A 20,845-nucleotide genomic window follows, 5' to 3' on the forward strand; every position below is an offset into this window, starting at 1 on the left:
ATTTATTCTTACATGCTGTCTCCTTTCTCCATTAACATACCAATCATAGGGGTCCTGTGGGGTGGCTCAGTAAGTTAAGTGTCTGACTCTTGATTTCAGCTCAGGTCATGCTCTTGGGGTTGTGAGATCCAGCTCCACCTTGGGCTCCACATTTGACACAGAGTCTGGTTGAGATTTTCTCTCCCTCTCCTTCTAACCCTCCCCCTGCTCGCTCTCGCTCTCTCAAATAAATTAGGGAGAGTATGTGTTGTTGGTGAGCGCTGTGTATTGTGTAAGACTGATGAATTACAGAACTGTACCCCTGAAACAAATAATATATTATTTTAAAAAATCTATTTAAAACAAACAAACATACCAATCATAGGTGTTTAAAATTCCACATTTCTGCAAAGAAGACATCCAAATGGCCAACAAACACATGAAAAAGTGCTCAGCATCACTTGGCATTAGGGAAATACAAATCAAAACCTCAATGAGATACCACCTTACGCTAGTCAGAATGGCTAAAATTAACAAGGAGATGACAAGTGTTGGGGAGGATGTAGAGAAAGAGGAATCCTCCTCCACTCTTCATGGGAATGCAAGCTGGTGCAGCCACTCTGGAAAACAGTATAGAGGTTCCTCAAAAAGTTGAAAATAGAGCTACCATATCACCCAGCAATTTCACTACTGGGTATTTACATGAAAGATACAAGTGTAGTGATCTAAAGGGGCACGTGCACCCCAATGTTTATAGCAGCCATGTCCACAATAGCCAAACTATGGAAAGAGCCTAGGTGTCCATCAACAGATGAATGGATAAAGAAGGTGTGGTATATATATATATATATATATATATATATATATAGTAGAATATTATGCAGCCATCAAAAATTGAAATCTTGCCATTTGCAACAATGTGGTTGGAACAGGGGGTATGATACTAAGTGAAATAAGTCAATCGGGTAAAGATAATTATCTTATGATTTCACTGATCGGAGGAATTTGAGAAACAAAACATGGGATCTTGGGCGACAGGAGGGAAAAATGAAATAAGAGGAAACCAGAGAGGAAGAGACACTGTAAGAGACTCTTAATCTCAGGAAACAAACTGAGGGTTGCTGGAGTGATGGGGGCAGGGATGGGGTGACTGAGTGATGGACTTTGGGGAGGGTATGTGCTATGGTGAGCACTGTGAATTGTGTAAGACTGATGAATCACGGACCTGTACCTTTGAAACAAATAATAAATCATGTGTTAATTAAAAAAAAAAAAAAAGAGCTTCAACATAGAATTTATAAATATCTCAAAAAAAAAATTTCATGTCTGTTAATTCCAAAATCTTTGTCATGTATGAATCTGTTTCTTATTCTTGCTTTCTCTCTTCATTTTTTGGTGCTTTTTGGAATACCTTGTTATTTTTCAGTGAAATCTGAACGTGATGTATCAAGTAACAGAAACTGAGGTGTGAGGCATTTAGTGTGACAATTTATGTTAACTTAGATAGAAGTTGAGTACCGTTTAATGTTTGTTGTGGTTGCAAGGGAGAGGCTTCAGATTTCTTTAATGTCCTTCTCTTTTGACTTTGGACTTTCGTAGGCCCACCTCCTGAGGGACACTGCATATTATAGTTCTTTCAGCTGTGCACCATTGTTTTTATACAAAGGTCTTTTTTATGGGGTGGTCAGGTGTGGAGGAGGGAAAGTTTTCTGTAGTCTTATGATTAAACTCATTCTTTTAGTTGTTCTGGCATCAAGACTATGGCATTTAGACTTAAGACTATTTTCCATTGGTATAGATTCCTTCCCACTCACTCAGCCCCTTGCTGAGACAAAAATGCTAGAAGGGGATAGATTGGGAGGACTACTCTTCCACACTGTGATCAGGCTCTAATAAAACTGATGCCCCTGAAGGCTATGACTTTGTCAGGGAGAATCTTAAAAGAAATCCACATAATCACTTTTTTTTTTCCCCTCTCTCAGAGTCTAGTGGGTATCTTTCTCAGATTTCTACCATCAAGACCTGGTGGATTTCCTGACGTAAAGTCTGTGAAAATGTGAGGGATTCCACTGAAACTTCTGCTCCAACGAGTTTCTCACTCTTTAATACACATTCAACCTCCAGCAGTTCGTCAAAATGACTCTTTAAAACAATCTGAGAGTTTTTTTTTTCTAAAGATTTTATTTATTTATTTGACAGAGAGAGATCACAAGTAGGCAGAGAGAGAGGAAGGGAAGCAGCCCCCCTGCTGAGCAGAGAGCCTGATGCGGGACTCGATCCCAGGGCCCTGAGATCACGACCCAAGCTGAAGGCAGGGGCTTAACCCACTGAGCCACCCAGGTGCCCTAATCTGAGAGTTTTGAAGGGGCAGAGGGTGGGAAGTTGGGTGAGCCTGGCGGTGGGTATTATGGAGGGCACGTATTGCATGGAGCACTGGGTGTGGTGCATAAACAATGAATTCTGGTACACTGAAAAGAAATTGAAAAAGTAAAATATTATAATAAAAAAAGACAAGAAAAAAAAATGGCTCTTTAAACTTCTGTACTACTTCATAGCTTAAGCAGCTTCTGCTCCAGGTAAGCAGATCGTATCTGTGGTGCTCTTGATATGCCTGTGTCTTCAGATTTTAGAGTTGTGGTTTGTTCTGCAACTTTAGTTCCTGTGGGCCAAACAATAAAGTAGGTTAAGTGTGAATCGCTTTTCTTGTTGATACATTGTTGATACATTGTTGATACAATGATGACTTTTCAAGCTCTTTACATATTGGGACTAAAACAACAAGTCCTCTAGATCAGCAGTATTTAAACCTTTTTCCTCTTCCAAGATGTTAAATTTTCTCTTTCTGAACATTGCTTTTGCTAAATCACATATATATCCATGCAGTATTTTCATGTTTTTTTCAGTTGGCAGTTTATTCTAGTGTAACTTGGTATATGTTTTGTGAAAGGATTAGGAAGAAATATTTTACTAAACTTGCAAGAATTGAGGCTTTTCCTCATATTGTATTTATTGATTTGTAATTTAATTTTAGTTTTACAAGTTCGATCTTTTGCAATGTAATATGCTTTCATTTCTCACCATATGGTCTATCTTGATGAGTAGTTACTATATAATTTTTTAGATAAATGGGTATTCTAGAGCTATAAGATGTAGAGATGTTTGAGTTTTGCTCATTGTGTTGTTGAGGTCTTCTATATATAATAATCAATTTTCAGCAGTTCTATCAATTACTGAGAGATAGTTGATAAATTTCCCCACTGGGGTTGCAGATTTATTTTAAGTTTCTGTTTAGTTTTTTTCATATATATGCTTTTTTAAGATTTTATTTATTTATTTGACAGACAGAGACCACAGGCAGGCAGAGAGGCAGGCAGAGAGAGAGAGAGGAGAAAGCCGACTCCCTGCTGAGCAGAGAGTCCAATGCGGGGCTCAATCCCACGACCCTGGGATCATGGCCTGAGCCGAAGGCAGAGGCTTTAACCCACTGAGCCACCCAGGTGCCCCAGTTTTTTTCATATATTTGAAAGTCATTCATATGCAATTAATCTATTTTTTAAAAAAACAGTTGGGTTTAGCTCTTGTGCTTTACTCTGTATTTTCTGTTAACCTGTTCCAATTATTATTTCTTTATAAATACATTTTTTATAAATGCCTTGTTTCCTATTGAGTAGTAGTAGTATTATTTTATAATCAGTTCATGCTCCTTTATTGGCTTTTTAAGCTATGTATCTTTATATTATTTTTCATGGTTGCTGAAGGGATTGAAGGAGTACATTTTGTTTGTACCTTTCATACTTTGTGCTATTTTTATCATATATAATACTTAAACATACATTTTTAACCCCAACATATCTATGTATGCTATTGTTTTTCATGCACATTTGTTTACTTTTATCAAAAAAGTTGCAAGGAGTGTATGAAAAAGTTTATTAAAACTTTCCCAGATACAATAGTTTTTAACATTTTATCACATTTGCCTTATAACTTCTTTATATCATTTATGAATAGATAGTATGCGCCAAGTTTTTAAGTGTCTCGAATTCAAAATCATTTTGTTCACTTAGGGAAGAAAAAACATATATTGGAATTATAATATGCAAAATGAGGTTTGGCAATATATGCCTAGTGTCATTTTTAAAACTATTTAAATCTTTCAGTGTAGAAATAAATTTTATGAAATTAACCAGGGTTCTCTGCAGAATGCAAGTATTTTAACATTAACTTTATTTGTCTTAGTTACAAATAAGGAAAATTTAAAGTTAGGCAAAATTAAATAAATTGTAATATGTCAGTTTGATAGAATATTAGACTGCAATCTATGATAATGTGGGTAAATTTCATGATGCAATATTAAATGCAAGCAGGGTAAAAACCTGTATGTTTTATGCCATTTGCAATGACATGGATGGAACTGAGGGGTATTATGCTACGTGAAATAAGTCAATCAGGGAAAGACAATTACCATATGATCTCACTCATATGTGAAATCTAGGAAACAAACCAGGAGATCATATGGGAAGAGAGAAAATAATAAAACAAGATGATGTCAGAGAGGGAGACAAACCATAAGAGACTCTTAATCATAGGAAACAAACTGAGGGTTACTGGAGCAGGGGGTGGGGTAGTTGGGTGATGGACATTAAGGAGGGCATGTAATGTAATGAGCAACAGGTGTTATAATGATGAATCACTGACCTCTGCCTCTGAAACTAATTATACATGTATGTTAATTGATAGAATTTAAATAAAAAATCAATCATTCAATCAGTCTCTTGGGAGTAGCACTAGAAATGAAGAAGTTAAATAATGAAACCACGTGCCAAATTGCCTTGGGAATAGGTTTGACCAAGATTAGTGTCTTATTTTGAACTGACTGCCCTTTTAGAATCAAGAATGATTTATGTCAAGTCATTCACAATGATCATCATCACCATCACCATCTGAGTGCCTGCCATATGCTATGAATTTCTTATGGCAGATGGTTAATGTATCCCCCCCACCAAATTCTTATAACAGTTCTCCAAGATAAGTAAATAAAGTTTGATACAAAAAAGGAAAGAAAGAAAGAAAGAAAGAAAGAAAGAAAGAAAGAAAGAAAGAAAGAAAGAAAGAAAGAAAAGACAAGACATTTGGGTAACTAGAAAGCCTGGGTTCAAATTTTTACTTAGTCCAATGGAACCATGAGTAGTCACTCAATACTTTAGTTTTCTCATCTGGAAAATGGCTTAGTAATAATACTTAAGCCCTGGATTGTTGGAAAGAGTGAATTAATTAATGTAAATAAAGCATTAGAAACAGTGCCTGGTATATCTGTATATATTAACTGACAGTGTATATGAGATAACATGTCTAATTGGCTAACAGGAATATTTATAAGCAATCCTAACTGGATGTGAAAACTCACTATGAATCTAATGTGATAAACTTTAATGTTTAAAATATTTAGAATTATTGTAATAGAGGAGTATAACATATTTAGGAACTTTGTTTTGTGAACAAATATACATTAGTTATAGTATGAGTACTATAATAGGATGACCATGTATCCCAATTTTCTGGGATAGTCTTAGTTTTTGTGTGTTACTTTGAAGTATATGTTAATGGCCACATACTTTTACTCTAAAAACTAGCTTGTGTTAGATACTAAAGTATGTGCTCACCTTAGTAATTACATTTCTTAACCTCCCTGTTAGCTTATAAAATGGAAATGCTAACCGTTACAATTGAAGTCAAGTAAGGAAAAAAAAATAATAACCACTCTGCAAATGCAAACATTAAATTTCCTACTCATATTTACTTTGCCCAGTCTTTCAGTTTACCTGTAAAATTATATGACTGGAAATAAGATGGTCATTGAAAATCCCAAGAAGTATTACTATGGAGATTATGAAAGAGAAATATATATATGTATATAGCACTGCAAATTAGGTGAAATTTGTGTAGTAGAACTGTAATCAACATAACCATTGATTTTTAAAACAACTATCATAGGAGCAATTTATTTTTATTTTTAATTTTTTTTTAGATTTTATTTATTTGGAAGAGAGAGAGAATGAGCAGGGGGGAAGGGAAGAGAGGTAGAGGGAGAGGGAGATACAGACTTCCTGCTGAGCAGGGACCTTGATGAGGGACTCAATCTCAGGATGCCAGGATCATAACCTGTGGTGAAGCCAGATGCTTAACCTACTGAGCCACCCAGCCCCCAGAAGCAATTTTTTTTTTTTTTTTTTTTAGTTGACAGAGAGAAATCACAAGTAGGCAGAGAGAGAGGGAGGAGGAAGCAGGCTCCCCACAGAGCAGAGAGCCCAACGTGGGGCTCGATCCCAGGACCCTGGGATCATGACCTGAGCCGAAGGCAGAGGCTTTAATCCACTGAGCCACCCAGGCGCCCCCAGAAGCAATTTAAATAGACAAAAAAATCCAGTTGCCTGGCAACTGATTATAAAACTTCAAACAATAAAAAAGTATGCAATAATTTTGTTTTTCCTGTCTATAACTACTGTATTCCTTTGGGATGGCTTTTTAAATACAAAACTGTTATGCACATCTTTGAATTGTAATTATGACAACTTAAGTCTGTTTGCCCCTCAAGGATACTATGAACATTACATTCATAAACTATTTTGATATCCTTAGAAGAAATACATATAAATAATATGCATTGTTGGGAATAGAAGTTATTTACCTTGGGAATCTGACTGCCACATTGTATAATGCCAGTAAGACAGTTTACATATGACAGGGAAAAGGAATCTTTGAAATACATGTTGCAATAGCCAAATTATTTCTGTGTGTGTGTGTGTGTGTGTGTATGATTTTATTATTTTATCTTACAGAGACAGAGAGCGAGAGAGGGAACACAAGCCCGGGGAGCAGCAGAGGGAGAGGGAAAAGCAGGCTTCCTGCCAAGCAGGGAACTGGATGTGGGGCTCGATTCTAGCACCCTGAGATCATGACCTGAGCCGGAGGCAAACTGAGACACCCAGGCACCCCTATATATTTTTCTTAAAATGAACTCTTAAATCTCACCCAGAATGAAGTACTATATATTATGTTGAGGGTCTTTTCAACCAAAACCAATCATAAATGTGCAATTGCAAAATGTATCTTTAACTTCTTCAACCTCTAATTTCTCTTCTGTTTTCTATGACAGACACTAATCACCATGTGAGTCACATTAGACTCTCATGATTGCTCCTGTTCAAAATAAGTAACTGTGTTAACACAAAATTTGAACTCTCAAAGCAGACTTTTGTAAATCATGGATCTAACCAATCACCAAATTTTATTAATAATCCAAAAAGAAAGAACACAGCAATGATATTGCATTTCTTTCTAAAAGAGGTCAGAACTATTCCTTCACTTACTTTGAGTCTTTGGTTTGGGTAATGTATGTGTTGCCATGGCATATAAAGAGATATTGTTCTCAAAGGAAGCCATTTCCATTTTGATTTTCCTGTTTTATACTGTGTTAAAAGCTACCCAGAAAGAAGTAGTCTATATGACTATTTTCCATTCTTCCAAATCCACTTAACCCATGAACTAAGTGTTCTGTTGTTCTAGTTCTTGTTGTATTATTTTGGCTTTGTTTTCATTTTTTTCAGTAAGAAAGGAAGACAAACTAGATTTGTTTTCCCAAAAATCAATTTTAAAGCAAGGACTCTCCATTATTATATTTCTGTAGTAAAAATCATCAGTCTGTTTACGAAGAGTTACTTCTTGGTTTCTATTACATGCATATGGGACCACTTAATGTTGCCTCACGTATCAAAACAGAACTAACCAACCAACCTACCCTCCTTCCTTCCTCTCTCTCTCTCTCTCTCTCCCTCCCTTCCTTCCTTTTCTTCCTTCTTTGAAAATATGGAGCACTTCACAAATCGGTGTCATCCTGCACAGGGGCCATGCTAATCTTCGTATCATTCTAGTTTCAGTATATGTGCTCCTGAAGTGAGCATGAAAGCAGAACTACTTAAAATAAATATCTCCCCATTACTTAAATTGGATAATTTCTATTAATCGTCTGCAATTTCATGGACCATCATATCATCCTCTCTCATCTTCTATTAAGTCTATCTATTAAATTTTTCATTTTAAGCACGGTGATACTCCCTTCTAGAATTTCAACATAATTACTTTTACCCTTACCGTATCAATGCTTGGATTCCAAATCTATCCAATTATTTTGATCTCAGTTTCACTTCTGTCATTGATTGTTTTTATAACAGCTAATGAAAAGGTTTTATCTGTTAATTTAAATATTGGAGTCCTCTCTGGACTTGTTTTTTCGTTTTATTTTATTTTTTTGACTGCCTTTGATCATGGGCAATGGCTGTCATTTTCCTGTGTCTCCGTGTGTTAAAAAACTTCAGATTTATTTTGCTCATCAGTGATTGTACATTATGAGAACTCTGAATTTCATGATCTCTGTCTCTTAATAGTGTTTAGTTTCATTCCAGAAAGCAAATAAATTAAGAACTGTTCCTTTTTGTGTGGTGATATGTCAGATAACTCTGTTTCAGTGTTGCTCTTAGTTCATGATGAGCACCCTAATTCCAGGACACAGTCTTTCTTCTAAACATGGATCTTCTGGAATTTTAAATGAAAGCTCAGAGTATGTCCTTTGTTTCTCTAACTTGTCATATTCAAACTCCAAACTATTTTTCTTTTGTGCTGGAGTCGGCAGAAATATCAGCTCTTTAAACCTTCTACCACTTGCTTTCCTTTGGAATACTGGTATTCTTAACCAAACCAAGCACTACTCTTGGGGCAGTCAGTTTTGAGAGCTTTTTTTATCCAGATGTCAGGCACAATCTTCTTCATATTGCAGGACTTTCTTTCTCAATTTATACCTTCTTTGGGGCCCCTGAATTTTGTTATTTGCTATATCATATCAATAAGCTAATCTTTCTTCTAGGTTTTCTTCTTTTTTCTAGGTGCTCTAAACTGTATAGACCACAGGGGAAAAGGTGATATAAAGTTGGATTTAATCCAATGAATTACCGTCATTCAAAGATTAAATCCTCTCTAGTTTCTCCCTTATCTTGGGTCCTCTCCAATTGTTTTAAATAGCTGTTTTAGCATTTATTTAACCCATAATTAATATTAAATATTATATCCTTTAGGAGATAATATAAGCTATTAGGACTAAAACACCTTTTTTTTTTTTACATAGCTTTCTTCAAAGTTCATAGAGCAAAGAAATACAATCGATAAGAATATAGAAAATATGAAGGACAAAATTAGCGAGCCTGACAACAGCAGACATTCAACCAATGTTAAAAGAGTGCACATTGTGTTCAAATGCATGTGAATTATTGATCAAAATCGACTATACACTGCACTATAAATAAAGCCTCAAAAATTTCAAGGAACACTTGTATGTTCTTAAGTGAAAAGTGAAATGAAACTTGAAACTCTCGTTGTTTAGGAATCATCATAATTCCAAAGGATTCATTGATCAAAGAACAATCATAGAAATTATAAAATATTTGTAATTGAATAATTATAAATGATAAATCTTCTGGGCTATAAATAGAGCTGTATTTTAAATGCATATAGTAAAAATAAATAACATTTAATGACCTTCATCCTGTATCTGAAAACAGATGGGAAAGTAGAACTAAATTTCATAAAGTAAAAGGGAAAACATAGTAATGATGATAGTATCAATTAATAAAATTGAAATTAAATTTACTTGAGATAGGCTTGACAAAGCAGAAGTATTGTTATTTGAAATTGTTAATAAAAATGATAAACCCTTGGCAAGTGGCAGGAAAAGAAAGAACAACTAAAATCTGAAACACGAGTGTCAGACTTTTAGAAAAACACATCATATTGTGACTGACTAAAACGTTAAAAATCCAAGTAATCCTATATCTAGTAAAGAAATAGAATCTGTACCAAGAATTTTCTCAAAATAAAAATCTAGATCCAGAAGATTTCACTTGTTAATTTAACAAAGCAAACTAAAATACCAAGGGTTACAATATTCTTTACTCATAGAGCATCATACAATGTTTTTGATGAGTGTATGATAACATTACAATAAAACCTGGCAAGGAAGTTAACGATAAAGTTGGCTTCTTAGTTTTATCCATAAACATAAATTCAAATATCCTAAGCAATATTTTAGCTAACTAGATACAGTGTTATATAAAAAGGGTAATATATCATGACCATTTAGGATTAACTCTAGGAATGCAAGTTTAGTGTAAAATTTATATAGAGAATAATGTTTGAACATTAATAAAATAAATGAGCAAAATCATATGATTAATTCAACATTTGCAGGAAAGGCAGAATAAAATTAAATAATTAATTCATTATAAAATCAACTGCCAAATTAGGAATAGAAGAGAACTACCTTAATGAGAGTTTAAACTTACTCCACAACCATGGAAATCTGTTTGGCCATACTTACTAAATACGAATTTAGTAGATGTTATTTACAAGCTCACTAGGTACAGAAATTTCACTCTTCTAAATGCCCAATGGAAGTGAGGGCAAATATCCACCAAAAAATACACAAAAGATTGTTGTTAAACGTAATTTGAGGAATATTGGAATTTTTGAATTTATTTGAGGAAAGATTTGAATTGGGCAGCACTAAACTGGAAGTGGTTAGGAACACTCCATGCAAAAGCAATGAATAGTCTTCTTATAAAGAAGACGTAGAAGCAAAACAAGGAGCTTATTTCAATGGCTATAGCTGCTTAATAGTTTCCCTTTTGGGGAAAGGCTAGTTGGAGGTTTTTGATTGGTTGTACGCAGGTGTTGATTTCTTAATCTTGACATAGTTAAATGCTTAGATTTTGGTTTGCTTACTTAGGTTGGTGAGGCGTTAGAGGGACCTCAATCTAATGACTTCTTTGTTTAATTACCTTAACAGTATTTAAATTGTTTAAATTTTTAATTAGTTTTTAAAAGAAATGTTTATTAATTATTTTTAAAGACTTATTTATTTGACACCTAGAGAGAGAGAAAGAAGGAGCACAGGGAGGGATGGAGGGAGAGGGAGAGAGAAACTTTAGCAGCCTCCTCAGTGAGCTTGAAGCCCAGCATGGGGGCTTGATCTCATGACCTTGAAATCTTGACCTGAGCTTAAACTAAGTCGATGCTTAACTGACTGCACCACCCAGCGGCCCCTCAATTTTAATAATTGAACAATATCAGCATACTCATAATCATTCTTACAGCAAACAATATGAATTTTCATAGAGATGATAGATAAATTATTTTTATGTGATGGCAAACTATGCTATAATGCCAATGAAGAAATTAAAATCACAGAATCATGATGAATTTCACAAATTAAACGAGAGGAAAAATCTATACATATATATAAATATGTGGTATCTACAGAGTTGGCTTTCTGACTGTTGCACAGGGTCCACACTTGGCTTAATGTTCTAGTGTCACCATCTTGAAAATCTTAATGCATTTTAAATAAATGCCCTAGCCATTTCATTTTTCACTGAGCCTCTGAAATTATGCAGCCAATTCTGAGTATATGATTCCATGTACATAAATGGAAAAAAAAAAAGGTCCTTCTAAATATATGGATTATAAGTTTAGAGAGTAGTTATCTTGGAATAAAAAGAATCAGTGATTACTGGGAGAGGTCTCTGGATATAAATAAGTAAATATTCTTTTTCTAGATGTAGTTCCTGATTTTATAAGTAGCCTTCATGATAATTTATTGAACACTTTTATGTAGATATGTTATACTTAATTTAAAAAATTTTTACAAAAGAATTACTTTATACTGTTGTTTTTACATCACTTATGGGAGTCTAGTGCCTTAAAATTTTCTCTGGATAATGTCAGTTATGAGGTCCCAATTTTTGGTAACAATAAGTCCATTTAATCTTCTGTCTCTCAGTAGAAAATAGAATCAATGAATGCCTGATTGGATTTACATTATCTGTATCTTCCACTATGTTTTTATGGGCTGGTTACTTGTAATTAACTTTGAAAGAGAAGTATATTAACTAGTCACATTGGCAAGTTGACATATCTGAGAATTAGCAAAAAGAACAGGAACTTTACGTTTGATTCCTTTGCCTTTATAATATACATGTCCTTAATTATGAGAGATTCAAGTCAAAGAGTAGTGCTCAAAATTCAGAGGGAACAATAGCATTTTATTCCATCCAGGCAAAGCAGTTGTGCTCAATGGCCCTAAATACATCTTGCAGTGGGACTTTAAGTGGGGTGCTGATCTTTGTGCCTCTTTGGAAATTAGTGTGTCATTTGGGAAAATCTTAAATGAAAGACAATTGCCACAAAGATTTTTTTATAGATGAGAATTTTCCTATTTAAGCACTCCCTATTCTATTGCATAATTTGAACCTGTGGTTTTGTGGCATATTATGGATTTATTTTTCATAAATTGTTGCATTGGGAAAGAAAACTTTAATGGAGAAATATAAAACTAGATAAAGTTAAATTAAAGAAGAGATACTGATCATTTTAAGTTCTTTATCCATAAATTATTATCAGATACATCAAATATTAAGTACTAAAAAAGTTTTTTAAATTCCTATTAAATTCATCCTGCTTCATATATATACAAATATGTACCTATGGTATACAGCCAAATAGACAGAATTACAGCTTATCATAGCAGAAATTGCAGCAGAATAGATTTATTATCCTTAATTTGAACAATCAAAAAGTGAATATAACAGAAGAATATATATTAATTTTTTGTTTTAAAATCCTACTTTTGAATATTATAGTGGCCTTTGTTCTTAAAAATAGCTAACACAATTACAGTATTAGTTCTAAAGATCTTTCTTAGATTTGAAATTGCAGCCAGTGTTGGCAGAACCTGAAAGTCTTTGAAATTCTGCTTTATTCCCTCACAATCAGCCTATAGCCATAGATAAAAAATATCCATTTTATGTCTGATTGCCATAGCCAGGGCTCTATAGTTAATGTTCTGATTTCCCAGCAGGGACGCATTATTGGAAGTTGTGCTTCAGGGTGTCCCTTTTTTTCTTACGCATACTACTGGTTGACCCACTTCAGCTCACAGTAAAAAAGCTGCTCCTCAGCCCTCAGCCACATGGCAAAAGCATTACAATATTATGTTTAGGCAATGATGATCATCAAATTTCATAGTCATATGGTTGCCCATCCCAGCACCAGCCTCCCCCATCCTTTGCGTCAAAGGACACAATTAACTTGAAGAGAGTAAAATACAACCTGATTGTTAAGTGTCCCCCCGAGCCCCCAAAAAACAAAACAAAACCAAAAAAACAGTAAAAAAAAAACAATCCCCCAAACCTTTTCAAAACAATGAGTATCATTTATACAGTGCATGCCATCATGTATGCCATACTAGGGAATTAGCTGTAGTTTCAAATAAAAGCCAGCTGTAGTTTCAAATAAAAGCCATATAGTAATAGCACAAGAAGAAGCGAAAAAACAATGACAGAAAGGGAAGCTTTTGGTTAGAGATAAGTGAACAAAATCAAGGACAGGTGATTCTTTGGTTAAAGCCAAGAATATGGGTGTGGGTGTGTGTGAGAGAGAGAGTGTGTGTGTGTGTGTGTGTGCACGTGTGTGCTTGTATGTGTGTGGGTGTGTGTGAGTGAGAAAAAAAGGGAAGGAGGGAGAGAGAGAGAGTAGTATCCAAACACCATAAAAAGGCATATACAGTAAAGTCTAAATTCTGGAAACTATAGTTTGAGAGAGCCAAGATATCGTGCAAAAATGAGATAATTTGCAAATTTGGTTTCCTTGAGGCTTTTAGAGGAGGGATGGAAACGTTATTGGCCAGAGAACAAGAGAATAAGGATGTAGGAAAGAGAATGGCTGCCTGCTGGGTGCTTCCCAGGCAGAAGAATTCTCAAAGACATTTTTAAGAGCATGGTTCTTGATTTCTTTCTTTCTTTCTTTCTTTTTTTTTTAAGATTTTATTTATTTATTTGACAGAGAGAGACCACAAGTAGGCAGAGAGGCAGGCAGAGAGAGAGGAGGAAGCAGGCTCCCCGCAGAGCAGAGAGCCCGATGCGGGGCTCGATCCTAGGACCCTGAGATCATGACCTGAGCTGAAGGCAGAGGCTTTAACCCACTGAGCCACCCAGACGCCCCATGGTTTTTGATTTCTGTTTCACCTGAAATCATGAAAGGCCAATGACATTTTGGAATCTTTGCACATACTTAATTACATATAACATCTTCTGTTAAATTTTTGTGATAGTCTAAGGAAGAGTTAGAAGAAAGATAAATAAAATCACTACATTCAACTAGAAAAAAAAGGTGTATTATTATATGTTTTTGTAATGGGTTCCCTGAGGTATTGATTTCTCTTCTAACTATTCTTTTACTCCCCACTTTTAATCTCCAGTTGAACTTTTTCTTCTGTCAGCTACTTCATTTTTTTTAATGTTTTATTTTATTTGTTAGTTCCAGCTAGTTAACATACAATGTACTATTAGATTCAGGAGTAGAATTTAGTGATTCATTACTTACATATAACACCCAGTGCTCATCCCAGATGCCTTCCCTAATATTAACCCATCATCCATTTAGCCCATGCCCCACCCAAAAAACTCTTTCCATCAACCTCAGTTTGTTCTCTATAGCTTAAGAGTCTCTTATGGTTTGCTTTCCTCTCTTTTTTTTTTTTCCCTTCCCCATGTTCATCTGTTTTGTTTCTTAAATTCCACATATGAATGAAATCATATATTTGTCTCTCTCTCTGACTTGCTTTGCTTAGCATAAAACTCTCTAGCTCCATCCACATTGTTGTAAATGGCAAGATTCCATTCTTTTTTTTTGTGGCTGAGTAATATTCCATTATATGGGTGTATGTGTGTGTGTCTGTGTGTGTACATACCACTTCTTTTTTATCCAATCATCAGTCAGTGGACATTTGGGGTCTTTCTATAATTTGGCTACTGTTTTTTGTTTTTTGTTTTAAGGTTTTATTTATTTACTTATTTGACAGAGAGATAGAGTCAAAGGGCACAAGCGGAGTGAATGGCAGACGGAGAGGGAGAAGCAGGCTTCCCACTGAGCAGGGAACCCAATGCAGGGCTCGATCCCAGGACTCTGGGATCACAACGCAAGGCGAAGGCAGACACTTAACAGACTGAGCCACCCAGTTACCACAATATAATTTAGCTACTATAAGTATCTAAGTACACATCTTCCTTCAAATCAGTACTTTTGTATCTTTTGGGTAAACACGTAGTAGTTCAATTGCTGGGTCGTAGGATAGTTCTATATTTAACTTTTTGTGGAACCTCCTCCATACTATTTGCCAGAGTAGCTGCACCAGTTTGCATTCCCACTAACAGTTTGAGAGTGTTCCCCTTTCTCCACATTGTCACCAATGTCTTCTGTTTCCTGTGTTGTAAATATTAGTTATCCCAACAGGTGTGAGGTGGTATCTTAATGTAGTTCTTTTTTTTTAGATTTTATTTAACCATTTGACAGAGGGAGAGAGTGTACAAGAAGGTCTTGACGTAGGCGGAGAGAAAAAGGAGAAACAGGCTCCCTGCAGAGCAGAGAACCTGACGTAAGTCTTGATCCAGGACCCTAGGATCATGACCTCAGCCAAAGGCAGATACTTAGCCATCTGAGCTGCCCAGGTGCACCTCAGTATAGTTTTGATTTGAATTTCCTTGATGGTGAGTGATGTTGAACCGGTTTTCATCTGTCTGTTAGCCCTCTGGATGTCTTTTTTGGAAAAATGTCTGTTCATATCTTTTCCCATTTTTTAAACTGGATTATTTGGTTTTTTTGGGTGTTGCATTTGATAAATTCTTTATAGATTTTGGATACTAACCCTTTATCAGATAGGTCATTTGAAAATATCTTCTCCCATTCTGTAGGTTGCCCCTTAGTTTTGTTGGTTGTTTCCCTGGCTGTGCAGAGGATTTTTATCTTGATGAAGTTGCAATAGTTCATTTTTGCTTTTGTTTCCCTTATCTCAGGAGACATGTCTAGTAAGAAGTTGCTTTGGCTGAGGTCAAAGAGGTTGCTGCTTTTATTCTGCTGCAGGATTTTGATGGTGTCCTGTCTCACATTAGGTCTCTCATCAACTTTGAATTTATTTTTGTGTATGGTGTAAGAAAGTGGTTCAGTTTCATTCTTCTATATCTTGCTGTCCAGTTTTCCCAACACCATTTGTTGAAGAGACTGTCTTTTTTCCATTGGATATTATTTTGTGCTTTCTCATAGTTGACATATAGCTATGTGTCCATTTCTGTGTTTTCTATTCTGTTTCATTGATCTGTGTGTCTGCTTTTATGCCGATACCATACTGTCTTGATGACTAGAACTTTGTAATTTACTTTGAGTCCAGAGTTGTGATGCATCCAGCTTTGCTTTTGTTTTTCAAGATTGATTTAGCTATTTGGGGTCTTTTGTGGTTCCAGAACAATTTTAGGATTGTTCTAGCCCTGTAAAAAATGCTGGTGGTAAAAAAAAAAAAAAAAAAAAAAATGCTGGTGGTATTTTGATAGGGATTGCATTAAATGTGTAGATTACTTTGGATAGTATAGACATTTTAATAATATTTTTTCTTCCAATTCATGAGCATGGAGGTTTTTCCATTTCTTTGTGTCATCTTCAGTTTTTCTTTTCATCAGTGTTCTTCAGTTTTCAGAGTACAGATCTTTCATCTCTTTGGTTAGGTTTATTTGTAAATATCTTTTTGTTTTTGGTACAGTTGTAAATGGGATTGATTCCTTGATTTCATTTTCTGCCACGTCATTATTGGTATACAAAAATGCAGATTTCTGTACATTGATTTTGTATTCTGCAACTTCATGTATCAATTCTAGCAATTTTGGGGTGGAGTCTTTTGGATTTTCTGTATCGAGTACCATGTCTTTTATAAATAGTGAAAATTTGACTTCTTCCTTGCTGATTCGGATGCCTTTTATTCCTTATTGTTGTCTCATTGCTGAATCTAGAACTTAAAGTACTGTACTATCTTAATTAACAATGGTGAGAGTGGACATCCCAGTCTTCTTCCTGACCTTGGTAGAAAAGCTCTCAGTTTTCCCCCATTGATATTAGCTGTGGGTCTTTCGAATATCCTTTATGATGTTAAGGTATGTTCCTTCTATCCCTACTTTGTTGAGGGTTTTTATCAAGAATGGTTGCTCTATTTTGTCAATGGTTTTTCTACATCTATTGAGAGGATCATATGGTTCTTATCCTTTCTTTATTAATGTGGCATATCACATTGATTGATTTGTGAATATTGAACCACCCTCACAACCCAGGAATAAATCCCACTTGGCTGTGGTGAACAATTCTTTTAATATACTGTTGGATTCAATGAAGCAGCTACATTCCTGTTGTTCAGGTAAACCTTTACTATATAAATATGTCTGTGGCATATTAATTCTTATAGAAAAGTAATATATTATCCTGCTTACATATTACCCATTCAAATGAATGATAAAAATTATTCATTAATTTCAGCCTGATATGGTTTAAATAAGCATTTTTGATAAATCCAAGTTGAAATTTTCTTAAAGTCCTCATTAATGTTCTGTCACTTCTCCCAGATTATCCCCTTTGTCTGTCTTTTGAGCCACAGGGAAGCTGAAAGAAAATTCATTAGGATTTTTTAAATTCTTATGTTCTATATGAATAGCCTATTTTACCCATATGGAAAATTATTTTCAGAACAAAAGTAACTTATTTCATACCCACTGAAGTTGAAAAATATTACTTTGGTAGTTTGCAGAAACCACAGAAATCCCAGCTGTATGAAGTATTAAAATAATTACAGTTATTTTAGAAGTTATGAGTTTTTTATTGATTATAATAATGGATTGAGGCGAGGGCATTTTCTTTGTACCCTAAGAGGCTTCAACATATAATGAGGTATAATATTAAGAAATAGTCATTTAAGGAAACAATTTCTCACTATAGAAAATAAGGCTCTGTTATTAAAATTATGTAATACTGAAAGAGTCTCTTTTCCAGTAATATGATTGTTAATCAATTTCTGGTAAAAGGATGGATTAATATTAGTTGTTCCCATTTTTTCTCACTTGTTTCTAGATGGTTTTAAGCACTTAGAATTCATTTTCTCTATTTTAAAAAGTCATCTGAGTGTATTGGTTTGCCCTTCTGGATCACAGAGCATATCTGTGGGCTTGTAGGCAATTCCTTGCCAAAGAATTTCCAGTATTATTCTTCATTCCACAGGAGACTGGGCCTTTCTTGATCTCACATCTTCTATTAACCATTATATGTGGCATTACATTTTAATGAAACCCCTGGATTGAGAACGTGGGCCCTTTTAATTCTAAGTGCTTTCTGACTGGGAAGTGAAGGGACACTTAACGACTAGAACTGGAGTGTGAAATTACAACCAACGTTTCATGAATTCAGCCCTCTCCTTTCCATAAGCTTACTCCCCTGAACAACCACCTTGGAGGAATCCCTTTCACCTTCAAGTTGCCTGTGCATTCATGATCTCTTTATTTGCCTTCACCTGAAAACATGGTCTTAGGGAAAATGAACAATATTCAGAATTTAAACAACAATAGGCAGTATTTATTAACTCATGATAGTATTGACATTTGAAATAAGTAACACTTTTCCTCAAGTTTTTCTTTATGAAAGCTAAAATTTAAGCTAAATTAGATATAAATGAGACAAGTAGTAAAGTTTAAAATATCAATATTGAACTCTGCCTCTGAAACAAATAATATACTATATGTTAATTAATTGAATTTAAATAAAAACAAAAAAATCAATCATTGAAGGATATTTGTATTTTAACAATGACATCACATAGTGATCAAGCATTAATGTCATCAAGTTATCATTCTAAGTTCTAGTAAATCCCCAAAACTATGATTTTTAATTAGGGACACATTAAAATGATATTAACAAAAGTGGAGAGTCAGATCATCTTCTCTGACTAGAATATGTCTCTGAGAATATTATAGATAGAAACTACGGACCATTTGAGTATAATAGAGTATCACAACTTTTCTTGAGTCTTGAAATGTTTAAGCATTCATTCATTCATACATTCATTCACATAAACAAGGATGACAACAACAACGAAAAAGATTACTCTTCAAGGCACTGAATTAGGTACCCAAAAGAAACATTGTTCCTGCATTCATAGGACTTATTTTCTAACAAGAGAGCAGACAGTAAACAAAGACTACAGAATTAATGTGATTGAGAATAATACTATAAAGGTAAAATACATAATGCTATGATAATTGTATTTATCAGCATTACATAAACAGGATTCCTTAGGTTATACCTGTACTGAAGATGAAGTAGGATTTTCCTAGGTAAAGGCAGCTGAACCTCAAAGCAGGCATAAAAGCTTTACTGCCCATGGCCTGGGGTAGTTTGCAGATAGAAATGTAACAAAATACAGTGATTGGTGACCTCCAAATTGCATTGGTTCTTAAGGCTTCTCAGTGGTCCATATACCTCTTAAAAGACTCTTAAGTCCATCTTCATTCATTCATTCATTCATTCTTTCATTTATTTTACATGCTTTCTTATTTTCTTCTCACATTTCTTTAATGTGTGTTCTTCTGGAATTATTATACCAATCTGTCATTATGTTTAGATGTGGATCTAAAATAATGTGAGTTAATTAAACCGAGAACTCTAAGCCCTACAGTTTTTCTCTGTACCCTGCTGCCTTCTACCATTCAGCCTGTGGTGTCCGCTGAGAGGGAAAGTATGTGTGACTGAGAGGAGAAGAAGACATGGCTTACTTTAGTCTTCATAATAAAGTTTTGTGGATTTTTTTAAAGATTCTATCTATTTATTTGACAGACAGAGATCACAAGCAGGCAGAGAGAGAGAGTGGAGGAAGCAGGCTCCCCGCTGAGCAGAGAGCCCGATGCAAGGCTCGATCCCAGAATCCTGGGATCATGACCTGAGCCTAAGGCAGAGGCTTTAACCCACTGAGCCACCCAGGTGCCCCAATAAAGTTGTTTTTAATTGATATTTTAAACCATAGTAAAGATAATGCAACCTAAAATTCACATTACTTTTATTTATAAGAGCTGGACACTTCAGAGAGGGGAGATATTTATCTTTCTTTTGTGCCTGTAAATCTGTTTTGCCACAATACTTCTAATCAGTGGCATAAAACAATAAACATTAATTTTCTCAGACATCAGTAGATTTGCTGGAAACTGAGAGATTGAAAATGCTTTTAACCTTGGTGGCTCTGCTGCACTAAGCTAAACACCCACACACCTTCAAATGAGATGGGGATCTGCCTTTCTAGACTGCCCACAGTAAGCACACACACACACACACACACACACAATTTCAGTAATGTTTAACAAAAAGTATTTATTTAGTTCCTACTTCCTCATTGTTAAATGAGGGCCCACAGACCTTGGCTAGACTTGGCTGGGGACATGTATGTGTATACCGTTGGTCCATGTTTTTCTTATATCCCCTGGGACCACCAAGCTTATTAGTCCATGTTGTTATGGTGATGACAGTACTGCAGGAGCAAGCTCAGTTGCCCAAGCACCTTTTGAAATGTTGCTTGCATTCTAAGAATCTCCCAATGGATAAATCCAGTCATGATGCTGAGCCCAGAATCAAAGTAGGAGGACACTGCAGTCTCACATGATGAAAAGTATGGATGTAAAATTCTGTCACAGAGATAGAGTCAAGAGTTGGAACAAGCAGCAAGTGTACTAAGTTTAATTTTTTTTAATTTGATGTGGTAAAAGAAACATAGTGAAAAAATACACTCTTAACCTTTCGTAAAAGAATAGTTCTGCGATATTAACTACCTTCATATTGTTGTTCAATCATCACTATTGTCCATCTCCAGAACTCCTTTCATCTTGCAAAATTAAAACTTTATAATTATTAAACA

At 35.0% G+C, this 20,845-nt stretch overlaps 1 pseudogene; it reads right to left on the reverse strand.

Moving 5' to 3' along the window:
- Positions 1-7,836: 7,836 nt before the first annotated feature.
- LOC123389008 lies at positions 7,837-7,937 on the reverse strand (annotated as a pseudogene).
- Positions 7,938-20,845: the final 12,908 nt, after the last annotated feature.

The sequence above is a fragment of the Mustela putorius genome, unplaced genomic scaffold (genome assembly GCF_011764305.1).
Source record: "Mustela putorius furo isolate JIRA1106 unplaced genomic scaffold, ASM1176430v1.1 tig00003937_pilon_pilon_pilon, whole genome shotgun sequence".
Lineage (NCBI taxonomy): Eukaryota > Metazoa > Chordata > Mammalia > Carnivora > Mustelidae > Mustela > Mustela putorius.